Source organism: Sorex fumeus, unplaced genomic scaffold, assembly GCF_029834395.1.
Source record: "Sorex fumeus unplaced genomic scaffold, SorFum_2.1 ptg000054l, whole genome shotgun sequence".
Taxonomy (NCBI): domain Eukaryota; kingdom Metazoa; phylum Chordata; class Mammalia; order Eulipotyphla; family Soricidae; genus Sorex; species Sorex fumeus.
In genome coordinates this window covers 49178904-49194920 of record NW_026606111.1, presented here as the reverse complement: position 1 = coordinate 49194920, position 16017 = coordinate 49178904, and the positions used below count along the sequence as shown (strand labels likewise).

General features: G+C 41.2%; 1 pseudogene; it reads right to left on the bottom strand.

Moving 5' to 3' along the window:
• Positions 1–14850: 14850 nt before the first annotated feature.
• LOC130033788 (uncharacterized) lies at positions 14851–14961 on the bottom strand (annotated as a pseudogene).
• Between the last annotated feature and the right edge of the window lie 1056 nt (positions 14962–16017).

The following is a 16017-nucleotide window of genomic DNA, read 5'->3' as shown; positions in this document are numbered from 1 at the left end:
TTCATTAACTTGGTTTTCCTTGTTCACATCCCTGATATTGCTATTTTCCTCCTCAGATCCCATTCCCAGTAGATCATGTTCCCACTAGATCTTCTTGTTTCAAGCTTTGTTTTCGCCAAATTTCAAGCCCTTCCTTTTACCCTTATTGTCTCTTTTCTCATCATTTCAGACTTTTCTCCCAGCAATTTTTCCTCAGTTAATACAACTTTCTTTCAAGGGAGTTGAAGCTTGTTAGTTTTGAGAGTTGACTGGGATCATTTTCCTCTAGCCATACATTAAAGGTAGCAAAACACTTTTCACGTTTTTTTGTTCCCAGCCAGTCAACTACCCTTTCCTGGGAATATCTATTAACTGGTTCTTCTCAGGTCAGTCAGAAACTGCGTTCATTTCCCCCCATTTTCAACAAAGTGTTTACTGGTACCAAACAGAGTTAGTTAAAAATATGTTCCTGTTAACATATATTTGCACTTGGGATCCATGTGAACACCTTCCACCTGGCTTTTTTTGAAGGTGGTCATCCAGTTTGCTTTTCTGGTGGCATTCTGTTTCTCACTATTCCTCTCCACAGCTAAGTGATGTGAAAGTAACATATTTAGTAAATGGTATGTTTGAAAGCTCCAGAATGAATGTGAGCCCTTTCAGCTCTCTCGGTCTTATATGTAACCTGTTCTTTGGAACCTATCTTATTTTCGTATTTTTGTTTTGAATATTATTTACAAATAATATTTAACGTATTTGAAAAACATCCACCAACTATCCCATGATCATCACCAGCTGTCCAGTTCTCTACCCGTCCCGGTTTCCTTTCCATTCATCCATCACCCGATTGAGACTCCTAGGGCCATCTCTTTCCACCAACACCTTCCCGGCTGAAGGAGAACCGGTACCTACTGCTTTGGAAGTGGTGACCTAGTGCGCATGTCTTAGTCCAGTACCTCTGGCAACGCAGCCCCAAAGCCATTTATAACGTTGGTTCTTGTGTGAGCTGCAGTTAACAGCGATGTTTAGAGCAGGTTACAGGAACCAGGCACGATGGAAGACCAAGGACCAGTCCCTCAAGTTAATATAATTTGAGCTCCCGCACCAGAAATTTCCTGATAACTGGCTTGGCTACCTTGGGGAGTTTACAAATCCAAAGACTAACAGAGGCAATGGACCGCATTTTGAAAACACGCTAGTGAAGTGTCACCGTAACAGCAACTCTGAATATTGCTGGGAATAAGTGAAATGTTGCAGCTACGGGTGCTGAAGAGAGGCGCCGAGGACATTGGTACTTATCTTTGCATCTCCCAGGAGCTGATCTTCAGGCTTCATGCTTCAATTGTTCTCTTGGTTTTGTCCCTGTTAAGAGTCATCCTTGAATGACTCTGAGGGCATTGATCACTCATCAGGTAGGTTTATTCCCCAGTGTATGAGTTCGAATCCCCCAGCCATCATTTATGGATAGACCACCAAAACCTTTTAGTGATGTGTCTCAAATTTGGTTATTTTCCAAAAGTGGCCAGGAGGCGTAAACACAGCCTCCATGGAAGAATTTTTACTTTTCTTCTGGTCATCTTAGACTCATCTGCCTTCCTCAGCCTATTCCAAAATTATTCTTTTAACAAAACACTGCAGATCGTGCCATTTCTCCCAATTTTTTTGTGGAGGACACCAGGTATGGGGAATACTTGATTGTGCTATGATCTTATCTCTGGATCTGTGCTCAAGTTTCAGATCTGGTGGTTCTCTGGGGACCATAAAAGACTGCAAGAAATGAACTGAGTCCTTCTTGTTTGCAGAGCAAATGCCCTGTAGGCTATAATGTTCCTCTGACCCTACCCCACTCTTCATCATACCCATGCAATTTCTCATCTGATGGGCTTTATAACCCTGGACCAAGTTTGTATTTCGTAGAGTCTTGTCTATTCACCCTTTTTCCTATCTCTAACTTCCCAATCTTTCCCATCCCATCCTTCAACCCCCAGCCACTCCCAAAAACAACCACAGTTGACAGCATCTAAACATTCATAACTTTTATTAACAACCAATTAACTATGATGCATCTCTTTAATTTGAAAAAATATATTAGAATAAATAAAATGAGTATGGCATGTCAGTGTTTGCCTAGGAAAACCATCTGGTACCTCAAGTGGAACCTACCGTTCCAGCTACTCCCATTACGTAGCCATAGTAGAAAGAGATGTCCATCTCTTTTTCCCTCTCAATAAAGTTCTGAACTTTCACCCAAAGATGTGTGTTTGGCAGCGTTCTCACGCTCCTTCTGAGCCTTCCTTTTCATAGCCTCACGCTCTGGTCTCTGCTCTTTGGTAATGGGCTTTGACATGACTGGCTCGGGAACATTGGGCTTTCTCCATGGAATCGGTTGGAAACGGAAGTCTTGGAGGAGAAACTGACTCTGACATTTGGTTGGCAACTGCCGCTTGTCCACAAAGACAGGAGGAGGTTCCAGCTGGAGGGAAATGCCAGCTGCTATTGTAGGGATCAGGTCTAGAAGCTGTGAGGTGACGAATAGGCCGGATAGTAGGGTTCTGCAAACCTGGTCGAAATGGGTGGTTGAAATGGACTGAGCAAGTTTGGGAGAATCGACAAAAATGGAGTGTTTGACCAGGAAGAATTGGCAGTAGTTGGCTGAGCTGCATTGATAGATTCGGGCTTGGCAGGGTAAGCTGCAGCAGGACGATGTGAGGCCACAGATTGTCGTCTCTGAGGAACAGGTCTAGCTTGGGGACTCTTCATGGTAAGAAACGGCAAAGGTACCAATTTGACCTCCCAGGAGGTGGCAGCTCAGACTTGGATGGAGATGAGCGTTTTTCAGCACGGCTACTTGGTTTCTGTGCTTTGACCTGAGTTTTCTCAAGGCCTTTTCCATCCCCTGTAGCACCTAGCTATGACTTGACAGCTGAGGATGGCTTGACATCTTTAGGCTTCTTTGAGCTACTCAGGACCTGGGAGGAAGAGATTCCAGGTTTTGGATCACTCTTCTTCCCCAGAGCATGAAACACTTGGACCGAATCCAGCATGTGTATGCCTAGGTAGCGGCGGGGCTTTTTAACGGCCTCTTGGAAAAACTCAGGTTGACTTTTCTTGCATTTCATCTTGCCAATGGTGGACTTTTCTTCTGCCTTGACCTTGTTCCCTGGCTGCTTACACTAATTAGCTTTCTTAGACTTTTCTCGGGTGTTTTTTGTCTTCTGCTGCTCATGCCTCTTTTTCTTGCTGATCCTGCTGGAGGCAGCTTTTTGAGGTTTGCTGTTAGTTTTGGCCGTGGTCACAGGACACCTATCACTGACTGCAGCATTACGAACAGTCCCCCCTCCCCCTAGCAAGCATTTTAGGACTTTTGGCTGGATTTTGGCCTTGGCTTCTCCCTCAAGAGTTTCAGAAGCCTCCTTTTTGTTCTTCCTTTCTGCATCGGAGGCCCCCTTGGTGCCACTTGAATTTTCTTGCACCTGCTTCAGAGTGATGGTGTCAGTGGTGTTCATTACCTGCAGATCTTTGCATTGTTCTAGGTCTACGGGGATCTGGTAGGTCTCGAGAGGTTTTGAAAGCCCAGTTTTAATCTGATCAAAATTCTTAACTTTTTGTTCCTGAGTTGGAGTTGAGGTCAGCGCCAGGTTACTTTGGCTGGAGATATTATGGGAACTTCCCGAAACTCTGGTGGTGGATTACTCACAGGTCTTTGAATCCTGCTACTGCAACATGGGGGCAATTCGGAAATTTGTGTCAGACCAAATGTCTTACCTGAAAGTTGTGATAACAGGGAAGTCTCTATCCCCAGGAAATTCATCACTAAAAAGGAACCAAGGAAGAAATCAGTGTCTGCGAAATGAGATATTCGGTCCACAAAACTAGTGGTGCAACAACTGTGCACCTACCAGCAATAGGCAGTGGATTGTTACTGGGTATTCTACGGATAATGGACAAGTCCTGTGCTTGAAGATTGGAGGTAAATGTTGTAGTTCTTACTGTTTGTCATGTAGTGCTCTTGTTTTTTAGTTTTCTTTGTATTTTAAGAATTTCTGTGTAAACTAACTTGAAAAATAAGAGACTTGGGAAGAGTGATAGTACATTTGTTAAGGCAATGGCCCTGCGCACACCTGACCTCACTTTGATCTTTCGCATCACCTATGATCTCCTAAGCATCTTCAGCAGTGATCCCCAGCACAGATCCAGGAGTAATCCCTGAGCACTTCGGTCTATGACACAGATTCAACGTCCTCCAAACAAAAGTTTTTTTTTTTTAAGTAATTATAGATTTTCAAACTAATACAGCTGGAGCGATAGCACAGCGGGTAAGGTATTTGCCTTGCACGCGGCCAACATGGCCAACCCAAGTTTGATTCCTCTGCGCCTCTCGGAGAGCCCAGCAAGCTGCCGAGAGTATTCGATATGCCAGACACAGTAAAAACAAAGTCTCCAATGGAGACGTTACTGGGCCCGCTCGAGCAAATTGATGATCAACGGGAGGGCCTTTACTTTACTTTTACAAACTAATAAGTGCCATATAGAGCTTAGCTTTGTAATGTATTGTACTGTCAATTTATTCACTTTCATGAACAAATAAAAGGCCGTTAATATCATAGAATAAGAGTATGAATGAAGCACTAATTCAGCGTGATATTTGTGCTGAGGTACAGATTCTAGGTTTCATGATTTGAGTCAGAATCTCTGAACCACAAGTGTATTCAGAACCTTGCTGTTCATTTATGGAAGGGAAAGTTAAAGTGGTACCATTACAATTAGAGTTCTGAAACTTCTTAAGAGAATAACAAAACACTAGTTTAAGAAATGTATTTTACTTTTAGTGTGGTAATTCTTGAGGCCTGCTGACATAGAACAGTGAAAAATGTAGCATTTCCTGCCACAGAGGCTGAGTGGAATGGGGGGTATGGGTGGTAGGAGGAACACTGGGACCGTGGTGCTGGAGAATGGGCACTGGTGGAGGGATAGGTACTCCATGATTGTATAAATGAAATCGAATCACAATAATTTGTAAGTCTACAACTGTCCCTCATGACGTTTAACTAATAAAAATTAAAAAAATGAAATAACAAGGGAAAAAATGTGGCATTCTTTTCTCTGCTCCTGACATTTCATTATAAGAAACTTAGATGTCCATTATACTATCATAACTTCCAATCTCCATTAGGAGCTCTTATATTGAGTGTGAAAATAACATGCTGTAAAATGAGTGAGGGGAGTAAACATGAACTGAGATTTTTTTTAATTTAAAAATCTCAGTGTATATGAATACCACCTCTCTACGATCAGTTTTCCTCTTATTTGACCCCAATTTTTGAATTTTCTTTCTCTTCTCTCCGTTTTCCTCACCTTGATAACTCAATTCTGTGATAGGTTGAGCAGACAGAGAGAAGTCATTCCAGAGTAGGAGTCTGGTATTTGGTTATTTGCGGGCTGAACCTCCTTGAGACCCATAACCATCTCTCACGATGAGTTGCTGTAAGATTGGGGGCAGAGCCATTTAGCCCTGTGTATGAAATGGAGTCATAGAACAGCAGACCGGAAAGGAGAGTTCCCAGATTGCCTGGATGATAGTAATACACCTGGCTTCCTTCCTGGTAGGGAAGTGACAGGCTTTGACTCTGATGTGGAACCAGAAATGGTGTTCTTTCCACAAGACTGGCAGAAAGTGATGGGTACACAGACACCGTGTTGTTGGTATCTAGGATTTTCTCATAGCGAGCTGCCATAGATATGGAAGAGACAGCGGTGTCTTGGTCAAGAATAGTCACAGAAAAGTCTCCCATGGAAGATTTCTCTTCAGCACTTCCTGCAATATCCCATTCCAAAACACTCAGGTAGGAAGCAGCTGAGGTGGATATATGACTCTGGTGAAACACTCCAGACAGCATTGTTGTGCTGAAATGTTGGTAAAGATAGGCACTACCCATCAGTGGTTGGAAAGAGGTGCCAGAGGCTGAGGGCAGGAGCCAAGCAGAACTACCAGCTGGAGCAGATACTCTGGAGTAGTTGCAGACACTTCCTGTTAGGGAAGCAGCATTGTTCACCATGGGAAGGGAAAGCTGCAGAGTATGTGCAGTTCCCAATACAGATGGATTTTGAAAATTTTCTGTAAGGAACAAGAGGGTGATGAAAAAAATCTGTGAGACTAATAATCTCCTTCAACACTGAGAGGAACAATCTGAACTTAAAATTTAAGCCATCGAGATGCTTCTAGTACCAACAGTCAACTGAGTTTCCAAAATTCCAACAATTTGGGGTGATTCAAAGCCTGGAACTTTTTGGCACTTTGTGCATTTCGTATCGTGCTCCCAAAGTGAACACAGAACTGTAGAAGAGCCAGGTGATCATGTCTGTACCTGGATTTCTTGCTTACAGACAGTTCTCCTTACCCTAGAAATTCCTGTAGATTGCCTCCTACTGAGTCCTATGCTGTTTCCTAGAATGGAAGCTTTTTCAAATTAAGAAGTCTAAGAGAAAGGAAAACATTCAGTGGACAAGAAGAATCCTGAGGCCCAGAGATGGCAAAGAGATTTCCTATATTCCAATAAATTTTGTTGGGCGGGGCGTAGGGTGGTGTAGAGTTTGGACCAACAACTGACAGTGATCTTGGGTTCTTCCTGGCTCTGCACTCTGGAGTGACCCCTTAGAACATTCGGGAGAGTGTATGCCGTGACAGAGATTCAACTGGATTGGCTGTGTACAAGACAAGTGCCTTATGCCCTCCAGTACTATCTCTCTCAGTGCCTTTTGAATTTCCAGGTTACACATCCTAAAGCATGTGGACTTTTGGCCAGGACCCTGCATGATCACTACAAGTCCAGAAACCAGAAGGAAGATACCTTACATTAATTTAGACATTTGGGGTCTTTACAACTATTACCATTGTAATCATCAGGTTTCCATTTGACTTGTGCCATGAGTACCTGTTACTTACTGTTCACATACGACTTACTCTTGTGGATGCATTGAAGTTTACCCTCATTTTTGATCCACTTCAAAAATGACAACTTGAGTTTTTTCAAAGAAATGTTTTTGAAGCAAAACTTTATTTAAACTCTGTGTCTTAAACTGTTTGTCTAAAATGTAGTTATTAATAATTCTAAGAAAAATAATGCATACATGAATATAATTTTTCTATTTCATGTGATTTACATAGGAGGAAGGGTAAAGAAAACATCATGAAAAATATGTATCACATAACTGAAAAAGAATATAGATATTTATGAAATCTGGACTCCGTGGCAAGTAGCATAGTACAGTATGTTATGGAGAGCAGACCAAAGAGTAGGCCTTGAAAAACAGTGGCTGTTATCCCAAACAAAACCAAATAAAACAGTGCAATAAGGTTATTAATAAATTTTTCCACATATACAATATGTAGACAGTATTCTATTATACAAAAAACTTCTAGCCAAAAAATGGAATAGAAGGTGATTTTTGAGTGCACACTTTACCAGTCCATTAAAGAGAAAGGATTTATCAGTAACTACATAACAAAAAGAAAATAGGATTATGCGTGATTGTATTTCATAGACAAGAAATGTTTTAAATGAGTAAAATACAGAAAGAAATTTCGAAAGTACAAAAAATTATTCTCATCAGTACCTTTGAATATTAACCAGCAAACAACACGTGTTTAACACAGCATAGGATTTCACTTGATCACACAAGACACAGAAAAGACCATTTAAAAAGTGATCACAAAATATTGCAAATTTACTTTCAACCCCTAGATTAGAATTAGCTTTATCAACCAGGAAAACGTTCTTCTCAATGTTTAATAAATGAGCACCAAAATCCAATAAAATATCTTTAATGTAGGAAAATTCTTAATTCACAAATATGACAAAAATGTGTAATTGGATCTGTGAGAATTGATTTTTCTTTTTCCTCTTAGGATTTAAAACAGAAGTTCACTATTATCAAAATACTTTCATGTTAGGAAGAAAAAAATCACATGAAATAATATTTGTAAAGATGAGAAGCCGCTTTAACCTGGAACCTACTTACCACACAAATGAATCAAATCTCCTTATTCAAGTTAGAATATACTAATTTTTAATTTTAACAGGCAGCGTGTACATGTACTTAAAACCATAACGTAATAAAAACATTGAAGATTATGTGTCTTCCACCGCCCTAGATCAGCACTATTAGCTATTTATGGGAAGCATCATTTCTGAAGCGTCTTTATACTCAAATTGTCAAGAACCAAGTACTGTGTTCTAAGAGATAATAAGGAAAAATGCCAGCAAGGATGGATTTCTGATAATCTGCTTTACCTACTGGTACCTTTCTTTTTTGATTTTAAATCTGTGGTTCTCTTCAACATTCTGAACAAACGTTTTCCCCTTCCTTGATAATCGACGTCCCTATGCTTGCTTGCTTGCTTGCTTTCCTTCTTTCTTACTTTCTTTCTTTCGTTCTTTCTTTCGTATTTATTTCTCCCTCATCACGTCTAGCTTTCGATTGGTCAATGTTTGATGAAAGTGTTCCCAAACTTTCTTACCTTTGAGGGCTTGCTTCCCTACCCTCAGCACTCCACACCTTACACATGCCCCATATTTTCTTATTACCTGGCTAAAATCAAATCTCAAAGATCAATGATTATTACTTTGTAATATCACTATATTTAAAATACTGAAGTATGAATACAGTGGAGAGACCATTACAGAGAACACATACTAGTATATATTAACAGTTTTCCACAGCATTTATATTTTGTTTCTGTAAAAATACGGTATCTGATTTACTTGTTTTCAATGGATATCATGAAAAATTCACTATTAAAAGGAAAAAGAAACACAGACAATCAACACTCATATATATACATATATATATGTATTTAAGTATGTGTGTGTATTTGAGCTCCTAAGTATGTCTAAAATATAATGTAATCAATGAGGAAAAACACTTTGTATGTGAGAGAAAGTAAGCCAATGTCTAAAATCACACAGAAAATGTCAAAGTCAAGCTAAAATGAGGCTTATAAAATTCTACTTGAATATATTCTTTCATTACTATGTGCTGTTTTTCCTTGACTGCTAAGTTAAGGGATGATAAATCTAATGAAAAGCTTTGAAAAGTATTATTCCTTACCTGACATGGTCAGAGAAGAGGAAATACCGATGAAAGGTAGACGAGAAGAGGAGACGGTACGAGAGTACGTCTGAACACTGCAGCGGCTTAAGACCACAAGTGTTCAGTACAAACGACTGCTCACTGGTGATTGGTCATTGGTCACTCGTCACTTGCCATGCTGATTCAAATTTGTTTACAAACTACTACATGGGACTGCCAAGATTCTATCAGTTGGTGGTTGGTTTGGTGGGAGAATGATGTCATAAAGTAGGCAGTTGAAAGGTAGAGGCTAGCCAATCAGGAGGTCAGAATCCCAAGAAGAAGACCGGATTGGATAGAGAGCGGGGTAGAATGAAGCAGGCTAGGGAGATGGAATCCTACAAGACAGTTATAACAGTTTCACTTTCCTCAGACTCCTGTGTTAGAAAAATACTCCCATGTTACTCAAGAGCTTAGCTATTTCATTAACAAATCAAGAAAATTACTAAATAATCTTTTATATTGCACTGTTAAAGAAACAACATTTGGTATTACTAGTATATTTTAGATAACGTTCACAGCACAGCGGGTAGGGCATTTGCCTTGCAGGAGGCCAACCCTGATTCCGATTCCTCTGCCCGGCAAATTACCCAAAGTATCTCGTCCACATAGCAAAAGCCTGGCAAGCTCCCCATGACCTATTCGATAGGCCAAAATCAGTGACAACAAGTCTCACAATTTGGTGTAAGATGTTACAGGTTCCCGCTACAGCAAATAGATTAACCGCGGGAGGACAGTGCTACAGTGCTATGATTGAAAAAAATGGTGGTTTCTTTCAATATTACAAGACATACTAGGATAAATTGTAGATGAATCTAGATGTGTTAAAGTAAATCAAATGAGAAGAAATAGTAAATGCAAAGGTATTTTAATTGTACAAGACTAACAATTGTTCTCAGTTTAAAACTGTAGAAGATAAAGGAAAACATATGCTCACTTGTCCAAAATTTTACAATCTGAAAGAAAAGGACAAAAAGCAAATTAAGTGATCAAAAAACCAGCAACACCAACAAATACTGGCAATTATTATGATAGGCCAAGGATGAATGGTTTTAAAAAATTAGTGTTGTGAAATAAATCAATATTTCGCTATTAAACTTGATAGAAAAAATAAGCATAAACCATGATCATATAATGTCTATTGAAAGAAGTGTAAATGACTAGTAAACACAAGAGCAATTTTCTTTTTTTTTGAAATTTGTTTTGTTTTGTTTTGTTTTATTATGAAACACCATGAGGTATAGTTTAGACTTACAAGTTGTTGCACTTGGGTTTCAGTTATACAGTGATCGAGTACCCATCCCACCACCAGTGGCCAATCTCCACTCCCACCAATCCAAGTATCCCTCCTACTCCCCATCCCCCATCCCACCCTGCCTCTTTGGTAGGGCACTACCTTTTGTTCTATCTCTCCTTTTGGGTGCTATGATCTACAAAAGGGACATTGGGTGGCAATCCTGTTCGGTCCATAGACTAATTTCAACAGGCATCTCCCATCCTGGGCAGATCTTCCCAGCACCCTTTATTGGGTGCTCCATTCTCTATCTGCACTGCCTTTACCCCTAGAGAGTAAAGCTGGCCTCTAAGTCATGGAGTGAACAACCTGGTATTTATGACAGTTGTACTTGTGTGTTAGTGTCTTATTTTGTTACTTTATATTACCCAGATGAATGCAATCTTTCTATGTCTGTCCCTCTGTTTCTGACTCATTTCCCATAGCATAATATTTTCCATGTAGTACCACACAAGAGCAATTTTCAAGTTCACTGGTAGACAAAGAGCACAAAATAAAATGATAAATTAAAATGTCCCCCAAATTACGAGTATTGAAATATCAGGTGCTATCTTTCCCTAGCAAAGATGCTAGAAAATAGGCCTTTTAAAGTTATTTTATTGAGAAATAAATCTGTATAATAGTTAGGCAATATATAGCTTAAAGCAGTTTAATGTTCATTAAGTCAATGTCATTGTCACTGTCCTCACGTTGTTCATCGATTTTCTTGAGCGGGCCCAGTTAGGTCTCCAGTGTGAGACTTTGTTGTAAGTTAGCTTTCGTGTGTGTATAAGAAAATTCAAGGATCAAACTCATAACCTCAGAAATGTGCGGCAAATATTTTACCACTGAAGCATATTTCCAAACACAGTTAATGATTTTGCTTTTGCTTCTATAGTGCTAAAAATAGAAACCAAAATTTCATACATGCAAGCCAAGTTCTTTTGTCCTGAGCTACATATCCAGTCATAAGTAAGTTAGTTTTTAAGTATTGATATTAAGGAAACAATTAGAAAAGTAGACAAATAGATATAAATGTCCACATCAATGTAATCTTAGCTTGAAAACATTACAATTATAATATCTCAATAAACAATTTATAGTAACAGAAATTGGATAATCTTCTCCATTGCCATTCTGGAGGATGTGATGGATCCATTTAGGACGTCAGAGGGCAGTCATCTTGGTCTTGTAGTTGGCGAAGGACAGGCGGGTGTTACGAATACTTTTCCCGGCTTCTGCCACATCTACCAGTACTTCTGCTCTTCTCTCTTTCAGGTCTTCCTTGATCGCATCTCTGCACTGCTTTGTGAGCTCGGATGTTAGCTTGCGGTTGCCTGAGGCATGCGCCAAACCATGCTGGCGAATTAGCTCAAGAGTTTTTGAAGAAAGGCGATTTTTTGTGCTTATCTCTTTCTTGGAATTCCTCGCCCATACATGGAGGTGCTGAACCAGTCGATCATATTCCTTGTCAATGTTGTCAACAATGGCATCTTCCCATGTTGCCGCAATAGTACCAAAGAGTTCACAGTTGGTGGTCATTCTGAGAGTTCTCTTTTTGAACTTTGTAGCCCTTTCTCCCTGCTCTGTGAAGTAGAATTTTGCACGAAGGAGACGGTGGTCCGATCCCGTTCGAAATTTTGGCACAACAGTGACATCTGTCAGGCAAAACCGTCAAGTGAATATGATGTGGTCTATTTCGTTGTGGAATCTTCCACCGGGAGACTCCCATGTCCATCGTTTAGATTCTGCCTTCTGGAACTGTGAGTTACCATGAATGGTCTTGGTCAACATGATGAACTCTGACAGTCTCTCACCCTGTTCGTTCCATTCTAGGCCATGGATCCTGATGTGAAGTTCTTCAGATGATCTTCTCGGTCCTATCTTGGCATTAAAATCACGCACAATGATCTTGTAGAAGGTGTGGTCTTCTTTATAGAACTTCTCTAGCTCCATGTAGAACTTCTCGATTTCTCTTTCATCATAATAAGATGTTGGTGCGTAGACAACGAAGATAGATGCTGGCCGACTTTGACCGTGAGTGTGGGAAGATAAGACTGCAGCTGAATCTTATGAAGTCAATGTTTATGAGAAGCAGCCTTGTTCCTGATGCCCCATTCGCTCTCAACGAAACGACCATCTCCGAAAGCATCAGCTATGTGCACCTAGTTCGAGAGGTCAACATGACAAATGACCTGGCACCCGAGCTGTGCAGGAGGAAGAGAGCAGCTTGGAATGCCTTCAAGAACGTCGAAGAAATAGCTAAGAGGATGAAGAACCTCCGGCTCTGGGCACATCTCTTTGATTCCACTGTTCTTCCTGCATTAACATATGCCTCAGAGAACTGGGCCCTACGCAAACAAGATGAGAATGGTATTCAGGTCTCCCAAGGAAGAATAGAAAGAGTTATGCTTGGAATATCACGTTTCACTCAATTGAGAGAAAGAATCCGGAGTTCTGACATCCATCGCCGATCAAGAATCAGGGACGCTGTCTCATTTACCGAGGTGTCGAAAATCAGATGGGCTGGTCACGTAATGAGATTTAAAGACGACCGCTGGACTAGAGCTGTTACCGACTGGATTCCTCGGGATGTCAAAAGACCGCGTGGCCGCCCAACTTCCAGATGGTCTGACTTCTTCATCAAGATCATTAACGATCGGTTTGAGGCCCTTCATGTTCCCGGAGCGAACAGATGCCATTGGGCTACACTAGCACGCGCCAGGGACAAATGGAGATGTTACTGGCACCCGCTCAAGCAAATCGAAGACTAACGGGAAGTTAAGTGATTAAGTGATTAAGAATACAACATTCCTTCAGGAGAGTTGAAGCTTGTTAGTTTTAAGTGATTTCTGGGATCAATTCCCTCCAGCCATACATTAAAGGTAGCAAAACACTTTTCACGTTTTTCTGTTCCCAGCCAGTCAACTACCCTTTCCTGAGAAAATCTATTAACTGGTTAGTCTCATGTCAGTCAGAAACTGCTTTCATTTCCCCCCATTTTCAACAAAGTTATTACTGGTACCAAGCAGAGTTGGTTAAATATATGTTCCTGTTAACATATATTTGCACTTGGGATCCATGTGAACACCTTCCACCTGGCTTTTAATGAAGGTGGTCATCCAGTTTGCTTTTCTGGTGGCATTCTGTTTCTCACTATTCCTCTCCACAGGTAATTGATGTGAAAATAACATATTTAGTAAACGGTATGATTAAAAGCTCCAGAAGGAATGCCAGCCCTTTCAGCTTTCTGGGTCTTATATGTAAACTGTACTTTGGAACCTATCTTATTTTCGTATGTTTGTCTTGAATTTCATTTTCAAAAATATTTTAACGTATTTGAAAAAAATCCACCAATTATCCCATGATGATCACCAGATTTCCACTTCGCTACCCTTCCCGGTTTCCTTTCCAACCATCCATCACCACATTAACTCTCCTAGGACCATCTCTTTCTACCACAACCTTCCAGGCTCAAGGTCAATTCGTACTAACTGCTTTGGGAGTGGTGACCTAGGATGCATGTCTTTGTATGGTACCTACCACAATGGAACCACAACGTCATTTATAAAGTTGGTTCTTGTGTGAACGGCAGTTAAAAGCGATGTTTAGAGAAAGCTACAGGCAACAGGGACCATGGAAGACCAAAGACCAGCCCCTCAAGCTAATATAATTTGAGCTCCCGCCACCAGAAATTTCCTGAAAGCTGGCTTGGCTAACTTGGGGAGTTTACAAATTCAAAGACTTACATAGGCAATGGACCGCATTGTTGAAACTCACTAGTAAAGTGTCACCATGATAGCAACTCTGAAAATTGTTGGGAATAATTGAAATTGTGCAGCTAGGGGTGCTGAAAAGAGGGCTCGAGGACATGGTGTCTTATCTTAGCATCTACCAGGAGCTGATCTTCAGGATTCATGCGTCAACTGTTCTCTTGGCTTTTTCCTTGTTAAGAGTCATCCTTGAATGACTCTGAGGGCATTGATCACTCATCTGGTAGGTTTATTCCACAGTGTATGTGTTCGCATTCCCCAACCATCATTTATGGATAGACCACCCAAAACTTTTAGTGATGTGTCTCAAATTTGCTTCCTTTCCAAAGGAGGCCATGAGGTGTAAACACAGCCTCTATGGAAGAATTTTTACGTTTCTTCTCATCATCTTAGACTCATCTGCCTTCCTCAGCCTATTCCAAATTTATTATTTTAACCGAAAACTGCAAACCGTGCCATTTCTCCCATTTTTTTTCGAGGACACCAGTGATGGGCATACTTGACTGTGCTCTAGTCTTACTCTTGGCTCTGTGGTCAAGTTTCACATCTGGTGGGTCTCTGGGGACCATAAAAGATTGCAAGAATTGAACTGTGTCCTTCTTGCTTGCAGAGCAAATGCACTGTCAGCTTACTCTTCCTCTGACCCTACCCCACTCTTCATCAGGCCCATGCAATTTCTCCTCTTAAGGGCTTTATGCAGGCGAGTTTCCCACATTTGGGGAAATCGCAGGGGTCAGCACATCCCAAGTGCAATGGATGGGCCTCACCCTGGGAAAACCACCTACATGATCATGGTATCTCCCCTGCCCTGGACCATGTTTGTATTTCTTAGAGTCTTGTCTATTCCCCCTTTTTCCTCTATCTAACTTCCCATTCTTTCCCAGCTCCTCCTTCAACACCGAGCCACTCCCAAAATCAACCACAGTTGACAGCATCTCAAAATTCAGAACATTTATTAACAATCAATTAACTATGATGCATCTCTGAAGTGATAGCACAGCGGTAGGGCATTTGCCTTGCACACAGCCAACATGGCCGACCCGAGTTCGATGCATCTCTTTAATTTGAAAAAAAATAATAAAATAAATAAAAGGTGTATGGCATGTCAGTGTTTTCCTAGGAAAACCATCTGGGACCTCAAATGGAACCTACCATTCCAGCTACTCCCATTACGTAGCCATAATAGAGAGAGATGTCCATCTCTTTTCCCTCTCAATAAAGAACTGCACTTTCCCCCAAAGAGGTGTGTTTGGCATCGTTCTCACGCTCCTGCTGAGCCTTCCTTTTCATAGCCTCACGCTCTGGTCTCTGCTCTTTGGTGATGGGCTTTGACATGACTGGCTCGGGAACATTGGGCTTTCTCCATGGTTTAGGTTGGAAACGGAAGTCTTGGAGGAGAAAGTGACTCTGACGTTTGGGTGGAGACTGGCGCTTGTTCACACAGACAGGAGGAGCCTCCCGCTGTAGAGAAGTGCCAGCTGCTGTCTTGTAGGGATCAGGTCTAGAAGCTGCAGGCTGATGAATAGGCCGGCTACTAGGGTTCTGCAAACCTGGTCGAGATAGGTTGGTTGAAATGGACTTAGCAGGATTGGAAGGACCAGTCAAAAATGCAGTGGTTGACGGGGAAAAATTGGCAGCATTTTGCTGAGCTGCATTGGTAGAGCCAGGCTTGGCAGGGTTAGCTGCAGCAGGAAGATGTGTGGCTTCAGATTTTCGTCTCCGAGGAACAGGTTCAGCTTGTGGATTCTCCATGGTAAGAAACGGCAAAGGTACCAATTTGACCTTCCCAGGAGGTGGCAGCTCAGACTGGGATGGAGATGAGCGTTTATCAGCACTGCTACTTGGTTTCTGTGCTTTGACCTG